The sequence below is a fragment of the Lampetra planeri genome, unplaced genomic scaffold (genome assembly GCF_965212315.1).
Source record: "Lampetra planeri unplaced genomic scaffold, kcLamPlan1.2.h2 scaffold_1413, whole genome shotgun sequence".
NCBI classification, from domain to species: Eukaryota; Metazoa; Chordata; class Hyperoartia; order Petromyzontiformes; family Petromyzontidae; genus Lampetra; species Lampetra planeri.
Genome location: NW_027614134.1, coordinates 3,479 through 12,500, shown reverse-complemented (window position 1 = coordinate 12,500; position 9,022 = coordinate 3,479).

The window sequence follows — 9,022 nt, the reverse complement described above, 5'->3', positions numbered from 1 at the left end:
GCAAATCTGCTGAAAAAGCCTGTGGAAGTTTCACGGCGTTCGTACGATATTTGGCGACGCAAAAATGAGCGATTTCCCAGCTCGATGGAATTCGGAGCGAGAGAAACGATGCCCCGTAACGCACATGAGAGCAATCCGGGCCAATTTCTCCCGTTTGATGGGGTCTATGTGTAAAAATTTTGACTTTTTTGAGTGCAGGTGCAAATCTGCTGGAAAAGCCTGTGGAAGTTTCACGGCGTTCGTACGATATTTGGCGACGCAAAAATGAGCGATTTCCCAGCTCGATGGAATTCGGCGCGAGAGAAACGATGCCCCGTAACGCACATGAGAGCAATCCCGGCCAATTTCTCCCGTTTGATGGGGTCTATGTGTAAAAATTTTGACTTTTTTGAGTGCACGTGCAAATCTGCTGAAAAAGCCTGTGGAAGTTTCACGGCGTTCGTACGATATTTGGCGACGCAAAAATGAGCGATTTCCCAGCTCGATGGAATTCGGAGCGAGAGAAACGATGCCCCGTAACGCACATGAGAGCAATCCCGGCCAATTTCTCCCGTTTGATGGGGTCTATGTGTACAAATTTTGACTTTTTTGAGTGCACGTGCAAATCTGCTGAAAAAGCCTGTGGAAGTTTCACGGCGTTCGTACGATATTTGGCGACGCAAAAATGAGCGATTTCCCAGCTCGAGAGAATTCGGCGCGAGAGAAACGATGCCCCGTAACGCACATGAGAGCAATCCGGGCCAATTTCTCCCGTTTGATGGGGTCTATGTGTAAAAATTTTGACTTTTTTGAGTGCACGTGCAAATCTGCTGAAAAAGCCTGTGGAAGTTTCACGGCGTTCGTACGATATTTGGCGACGCAAAAATGAGCGATTTCCCAGCTCGATGGAATTCGGCGCGAGAGAAACGATGCCCCGTAACGCACATGAGAGCAATCCGGTCCAATTTCTCCCGTTTGATGGGGTCTATGTGTAAAAATTTTGACTTTTTTGAGTGCAGGTGCAAATCTGCTGAAAAAGCCTGTGGAAGTTTCACGGCGTTCGTACGATATTTGGCGACGCAAAAATGAGCGATTTCCCAGCTCGAGAGAATTCGGCGCGAGAGAAACGATGCCCCGTAACGCACATGAGAGCAATCCGGGCCAATTTCTCCCGTTTGATGGGGTCTATGTGTAAAAATTTTGACTTTTTTGAGTGCAGGTGCAAATCTGCTGGAAAAGCCTGTGGAAGTTTCACGGCGTTCGTACGATATTTGGCGACGCAAAAATGAGCGATTTCCCAGCTCGATGGAATTCGGCGCGAGAGAAACGATGCCCCGTAACGCACATGAGAGCAATCCGGGCCAATTTCTCCCGTTTGATGGGGTCTATGTGTACAAATTTTGACTTTTTTGAGTGCACGTGCAAATCTGCTGAAAAAGCCTGTGGAAGTTTCACGGCGTTCGTACGATATTTGGCGACGCAAAAATGAGCGATTTCCCAGCTCGATGGAATTCGGAGCGAGAGAAACGATGCCCCGTAACGCACATGAGAGCAATCCCGGCCAATTTCTCCCGTTTGATGGGGTCTATGTGTACAAATTTTGACTTTTTTGAGTGCACGTGCCAATCTGCTGGAAAAGCCTGTGGAAGTTTCACGGCGTTCGTACGATATTTGGCGACGCAAAAATGAGCGATTTCCCAGCTCGATGGAATTCGGCGCGACAGAAACGATGCCCCGTAACGCACATGAGAGCAATCCGGGCCAATTTCTCCCGTTTGATGGGGTCTATGTGTAAAAATTTTGACTTTTTTGAGTGCAGGTGCAAATCTGCTGGAAAAGCCTGTGGAAGTTTCACGGCGTTCGTACGATATTTGGCGACGCAAAAATGAGCGATTTCCAAGCTCGATGGAATTCGGAGCGAGAGAAACGATGCCCCGTAACGCACATGAGAGCAATCCGGGCCAATTTCTCCCGTTTGATGGGGTCTATGTGTAAAAATTTTGACTTTTTGGAGTGCAGGTGCAAATCTGCTGAAAAAGCCTGTGGAAGTTTCACGGCGTTCGTACGATATTTGGCGACGCAAAAATGAGCGATTTCCCAGCTCGAGAGAATTCGGCGCGAGAGAAACGATGCCCCGTAACGCACATGAGAGCAATCCGGGCCAATTTCTCCCGTTTGATGGGGTCTATGTGTAAAAATTTTGACTTTTTTGAGTGCACGTGCAAATCTGCTGGAAAAGCCTGTGGAAGTTTCACGGCGTTCGTACGATATTTGGCGACGCAAAAATGAGCGATTTCCCAGCTCGATGGAATTCGGCGCGAGAGAAACGATGCCCCGTAACGCACATGAGAGCAATCCCGGCCAATTTCTCCCGTTTGATGGGGTCTATGTGTAAAAATTTTGACTTTTTTGAGTGCACGTGCAAATCTGCTGGAAAAGCCTGTGGAAGTTTCACGGCGTTCGTACGATATTTGGCGACGCAAAAATGAGCGATTTCCCAGCTCGATGGAATTCGGCGCGACAGAAACGATGCCCCGTAACGCACATGAGAGCAATCCGGGCCAATTTCTCCCGTTTGATGGGGTCTATGTGTAAAAATTTTGACTTTTTTGAGTGCACGTGCAAATCTGCTGAAAAAGCCTGTGGAAGTTTCACGGCGTTCGTACGATATTTGGCGACGCAAAAATGAGCGATTTCCCAGCTCGAGAGAATTCGGCGCGAGAGAAACGATGCCCCGTAACGCACATGAGAGCAATCCGGGCCAATTTCTCCCGTTTGATGGGGTCTATGTGTACAAATTTTGACTTTTTTGAGTGCACGTGCAAATCTGCTGAAAAAGCCTGTGGAAGTTTCACGGCGTTCGTACGATATTTGGCGACGCAAAAATGAGCGATTTCCCAGCTCGATGGAATTCGGCGCGACAGAAACGATGCCCCGTAACGCACATGAGAGCAATCCGGGCCAATTTCTCCCGTTTGATGGGGTCTATGTGTAAAAATTTTGACTTTTTTGAGTGCACGTGCAAATCTGCTGAAAAAGCCTGTGGAAGTTTCACGGCGTTCGTACGATATTTGGCGACGCAAAAATGAGCGATTTCCCAGCTCGAGAGAATTCGGCGCGAGAGAAACGATGCCCCGTAACGCACATGAGAGCAATCCGGGCCAATTTCTCCCGTTTGATGGGGTCTATGTGTAAAAATTTTGACTTTTTTGAGTGCAGGTGCAAATCTGCTGGAAAAGCCTGTGGAAGTTTCACGGCGTTCGTACGATATTTGGCGACGCAAAAATGAGCGATTTCCCAGCTCGATGGAATTCGGAGCGAGAGAAACGATGCCCCGTAACGCACATGAGAGCAATCCCGGCCAATTTCTCCCGTTTGATGGGGTCTATGTGTACAAATTTTGACTTTTTTGAGTGCACGTGCCAATCTGCTGAAAAAGCCTGTGGAAGTTTCACGGCGTTCGTACGATATTTGGCGACGCAAAAATGAGCGATTTCCCAGCTCGATGGAATTCGGCGCGAGAGAAACGATGCCCCGTAACGCACATGAGAGCAATCCCGGCCAATTTCTCCCGTTTGATGGGGTCTATGTGTAAAAATTTTGACTTTTTTGAGTGCACGTGCAAATCTGCTGAAAAAGCCTGTGGAAGTTTCACGGCGTTCGTACGATATTTGGCGACGCAAAAATGAGCGATTTCCCAGCTCGATGGAATTCGGAGCGAGAGAAACGATGCCCCGTAACGCACATGAGAGCAATCCCGGCCAATTTCTCCCGTTTGATGGGGTCTATGTGTAAAAATTTTGACTTTTTTGAGTGCACGTGCAAATCTGCTGAAAAAGCCTGTGGAAGTTTCACGGCGTTCGTACGATATTTGGCGACGCAAAAATGAGCGATTTCCCAGCTCGAGAGAATTCGGCGCGAGAGAAACGATGCCCCGTAACGCACATGAGAGCAATCCGGGCCAATTTCTCCCGTTTGATGGGGTCTATGTGTAAAAATTTTGACTTTTTTGAGTGCACGTGCAAATCTGCTGGAAAAGCCTGTGGAAGTTTCACGGCGTTCGTACGATATTTGGCGACGCAAAAATGAGCGATTTCCCAGCTCGATGGAATTCGGCGCGACAGAAACGATGCCCCGTAACGCACATGAGAGCAATCCGGGCCAATTTCTCCCGTTTGATGGGGTCTATGTGTAAAAATTTTGACTTTTTTGAGTGCAGGTGCAAATCTGCTGAAAAAGCCTGTGGAAGTTTCACGGCGTTCGTACGATATTTGGCGACGCAAAAATGAGCGATTTCCCAGCTCGAGAGAATTCGGCGCGAGAGAAACGATGCCCCGTAACGCACATGAGAGCAATCCGGGCCAATTTCTCCCGTTTGATGGGGTCTATGTGTACAAATTTTGACTTTTTTGAGTGCACGTGCAAATCTGCTGAAAAAGCCTGTGGAAGTTTCACGGCGTTCGTACGATATTTGGCGACGCAAAAATGAGCGATTTCCCAGCTCGATGGAATTCGGCGCGAGAGAAACGATGCCCCGTAACGCACATGAGAGCAATCCGGGCCAATTTCTCCCGTTTGATGGGGTCTATGTGTAAAAATTTTGACTTTTTTGAGTGCAGGTGCAAATCTGCTGAAAAAGCCTGTGGAAGTTTCACGGCGTTCGTACGATATTTGGCGACGCAAAAATGAGCGATTTCCCAGCTCGAGAGAATTCGGCGCGAGAGAAACGATGCCCCGTAACGCACATGAGAGCAATCCGGGCCAATTTCTCCCGTTTGATGGGGTCTATGTGTAAAAATTTTGACTTTTTTGAGTGCAGGTGCAAATCTGCTGGAAAAGCCTGTGGAAGTTTCACGGCGTTCGTACGATATTTGGCGACGCAAAAATGAGCGATTTCCCAGCTCGATGGAATTCGGAGCGAGAGAAACGATGCCCCGTAACGCACATGAGAGCAATCCCGGCCAATTTCTCCCGTTTGATGGGGTCTATGTGTACAAATTTTGACTTTTTTGAGTGCACGTGCCAATCTGCTGGAAAAGCCTGTGGAAGTTTCACGGCGTTCGTACGATATTTGGCGACGCAAAAATGAGCGATTTCCCAGCTCGATGGAATTCGGCGCGAGAGAAACGATGCCCCGTAACGCACATGAGAGCAATCCCGGCCAATTTCTCCCGTTTGATGGGGTCTATGTGTAAAAATTTTGACTTTTTTGAGTGCACGTGCAAATCTGCTGAAAAAGCCTGTGGAAGTTTCACGGCGTTCGTACGATATTTGGCGACGCAAAAATGAGCGATTTCCCAGCTCGATGGAATTCGGAGCGAGAGAAACGATGCCCCGTAACGCACATGAGAGCAATCCCGGCCAATTTCTCCCGTTTGATGGGGTCTATGTGTAAAAATTTTGACTTTTTTGAGTGCACGTGCAAATCTGCTGGAAAAGCCTGTGGAAGTTTCACGGCGTTCGTACGATATTTGGCGACGCAAAAATGAGCGATTTCCCAGCTCGAGAGAATTCGGCGCGAGAGAAACGATGCCCCGTAACGCACATGAGAGCAATCCGGGCCAATTTCTCCCGTTTGATGGGGTCTATGTGTAAAAATTTTGACTTTTTTGAGTGCACGTGCAAATCTGCTGGAAAAGCCTGTGGAAGTTTCACGGCGTTCGTACGATATTTGGCGACGCAAAAATGAGCGATTTCCCAGCTCGATGGAATTCGGCGCGAGAGAAACGATGCCCCGTAACGCACATGAGAGCAATCCCGGCCAATTTCTCCCGTTTGATGGGGTCTATGTGTACAAATTTTGACTTTTTTGAGTGCACGTGCAAATCTGCTGAAAAAGCCTGTGGAAGTTTCACGGCGTTCGTACGATATTTGGCGACGCAAAAATGAGCGATTTCCCAGCTCGATGGAATTCGGAGCGAGAGAAACGATGCCCCGTAACGCACATGAGAGCAATCCCGGCCAATTTCTCCCGTTTGATGGGGTCTATGTGTACAAATTTTGACTTTTTTGAGTGCAGGTGCAAATCTGCTGAAAAAGCCTGTGGAAGTTTCACGGCGTTCGTACGATATTTGGCGACGCAAAAATGAGCGATTTCCCAGCTCGAGAGAATTCGGCGCGAGAGAAACGATGCCCCGTAACGCACATGAGAGCAATCCGGGCCAATTTCTCCCGTTTGATGGGGTCTATGTGTAAAAATTTTGACTTTTTTGAGTGCAGGTGCAAATCTGCTGGAAAAGCCTGTGGAAGTTTCACGGCGTTCGTACGATATTTGGCGACGCAAAAATGAGCGATTTCCAAGCTCGATGGAATTCGGAGCGAGAGAAACGATGCCCCGTAACGCACATGAGAGCAATCCGGGCCAATTTCTCCCGTTTGATGGGGTCTATGTGTAAAAATTTTGACTTTTTTGAGTGCAGGTGCAAATCTGCTGGAAAAGCCTGTGGAAGTTTCACGGCGTTCGTACGATATTTGGCGACGCAAAAATGAGCGATTTCCCAGCTCGATGGAATTCGGCGCGAGAGAAACGATGCCCCGTAACGCACATGAGAGCAATCCCGGCCAATTTCTCCCGTTTGATGGGGTCTATGTGTAAAAATTTTGACTTTTTTGAGTGCACGTGCAAATCTGCTGAAAAAGCCTGTGGAAGTTTCACGGCGTTCGTACGATATTTGGCGACGCAAAAATGAGCGATTTCCCAGCTCGATGGAATTCGGAGCGAGAGAAACGATGCCCCGTAACGCACATGAGAGCAATCCCGGCCAATTTCTCCCGTTTGATGGGGTCTATGTGTACAAATTTTGACTTTTTTGAGTGCACGTGCAAATCTGCTGAAAAAGCCTGTGGAAGTTTCACGGCGTTCGTACGATATTTGGCGACGCAAAAATGAGCGATTTCCCAGCTCGAGAGAATTCGGCGCGAGAGAAACGATGCCCCGTAACGCACATGAGAGCAATCCGGGCCAATTTCTCCCGTTTGATGGGGTCTATGTGTACAAATTTTGACTTTTTTGAGTGCACGTGCAAATCTGCTGAAAAAGCCTGTGGAAGTTTCACGGCGTTCGTACGATATTTGGCGACGCAAAAATGAGCGATTTCCCAGCTCGATGGAATTCGGCGCGAGAGAAACGATGCCCCGTAACGCACATGAGAGCAATCCGGGCCAATTTCTCCCGTTTGATGGGGTCTATGTGTAAAAATTTTGACTTTTTTGAGTGCAGGTGCAAATCTGCTGAAAAAGCCTGTGGAAGTTTCACGGCGTTCGTACGATATTTGGCGACGCAAAAATGAGCGATTTCCCAGCTCGATGGAATTCGGAGCGAGAGAAACGATGCCCCGTAACGCACATGAGAGCAATCCCGGCCAATTTCTCCCGTTTGATGGGGTCTATGTGTACAAATTTTGACTTTTTTGAGTGCACGTGCCAATCTGCTGGAAAAGCCTGTGGAAGTTTCACGGCGTTCGTACGATATTTGGCGACGCAAAAATGAGCGATTTCCCAGCTCGATGGAATTCGGCGCGACAGAAACGATGCCCCGTAACGCACATGAGAGCAATCCGGGCCAATTTCTCCCGTTTGATGGGGTCTATGTGTAAAAATTTTGACTTTTTTGAGTGCAGGTGCAAATCTGCTGGAAAAGCCTGTGGAAGTTTCACGGCGTTCGTACGATATTTGGCGACGCAAAAATGAGCGATTTCCAAGCTCGATGGAATTCGGAGCGAGAGAAACGATGCCCCGTAACGCACATGAGAGCAATCCGGGCCAATTTCTCCCGTTTGATGGGGTCTATGTGTACAAATTTTGACTTTTTTGAGTGCAGGTGCAAATCTGCTGAAAAAGCCTGTGGAAGTTTCACGGCGTTCGTACGATATTTGGCGACGCAAAAATGAGCGATTTCCCAGCTCGAGAGAATTCGGCGCGAGAGAAACGATGCCCCGTAACGCACATGAGAGCAATCCGGGCCAATTTCTCCCGTTTGATGGGGTCTATGTGTAAAAATTTTGACTTTTTTGAGTGCAGGTGCAAATCTGCTGGAAAAGCCTGTGGAAGTTTCACGGCGTTCGTACGATATTTGGCGACGCAAAAATGAGCGATTTCCAAGCTCGATGGAATTCGGAGCGAGAGAAACGATGCCCCGTAACGCACATGAGAGCAATCCGGGCCAATTTCTCCCGTTTGATGGGGTCTATGTGTAAAAATTTTGACTTTTTTGAGTGCAGGTGCAAATCTGCTGGAAAAGCCTGTGGAAGTTTCACGGCGTTCGTACGATATTTGGCGACGCAAAAATGAGCGATTTCCCAGCTCGATGGAATTCGGCGCGAGAGAAACGATGCCCCGTAACGCACATGAGAGCAATCCCGGCCAATTTCTCCCGTTTGATGGGGTCTATGTGTAAAAATTTTGACTTTTTTGAGTGCACGTGCAAATCTGCTGAAAAAGCCTGTGGAAGTTTCACGGCGTTCGTACGATATTTGGCGACGCAAAAATGAGCGATTTCCCAGCTCGATGGAATTCGGAGCGAGAGAAACGATGCCCCGTAACGCACATGAGAGCAATCCCGGCCAATTTCTCCCGTTTGATGGGGTCTATGTGTACAAATTTTGACTTTTTTGAGTGCACGTGCAAATCTGCTGAAAAAGCCTGTGGAAGTTTCACGGCGTTCGTACGATATTTGGCGACGCAAAAATGAGCGATTTCCCAGCTCGAGAGAATTCGGCGCGAGAGAAACGATGCCCCGTAACGCACATGAGAGCAATCCGGGCCAATTTCTCCCGTTTGATGGGGTCTATGTGTAAAAATTTTGACTTTTTTGAGTGCACGTGCAAATCTGCTGAAAAAGCCTGTGGAAGTTTCACGGCGTTCGTACGATATTTGGCGACGCAAAAATGAGCGATTTCCCAGCTCGATGGAATTCGGCGCGAGAGAAACGATGCCCCGTAACGCACATGAGAGCAATCCGGGCCAATTTCTCCCGTTTGATGGGGTCTATGTGTAAAAATTTTGACTTTTTTGAGTGCAGGTGCAAATCTGCTGAAAAAGCCTG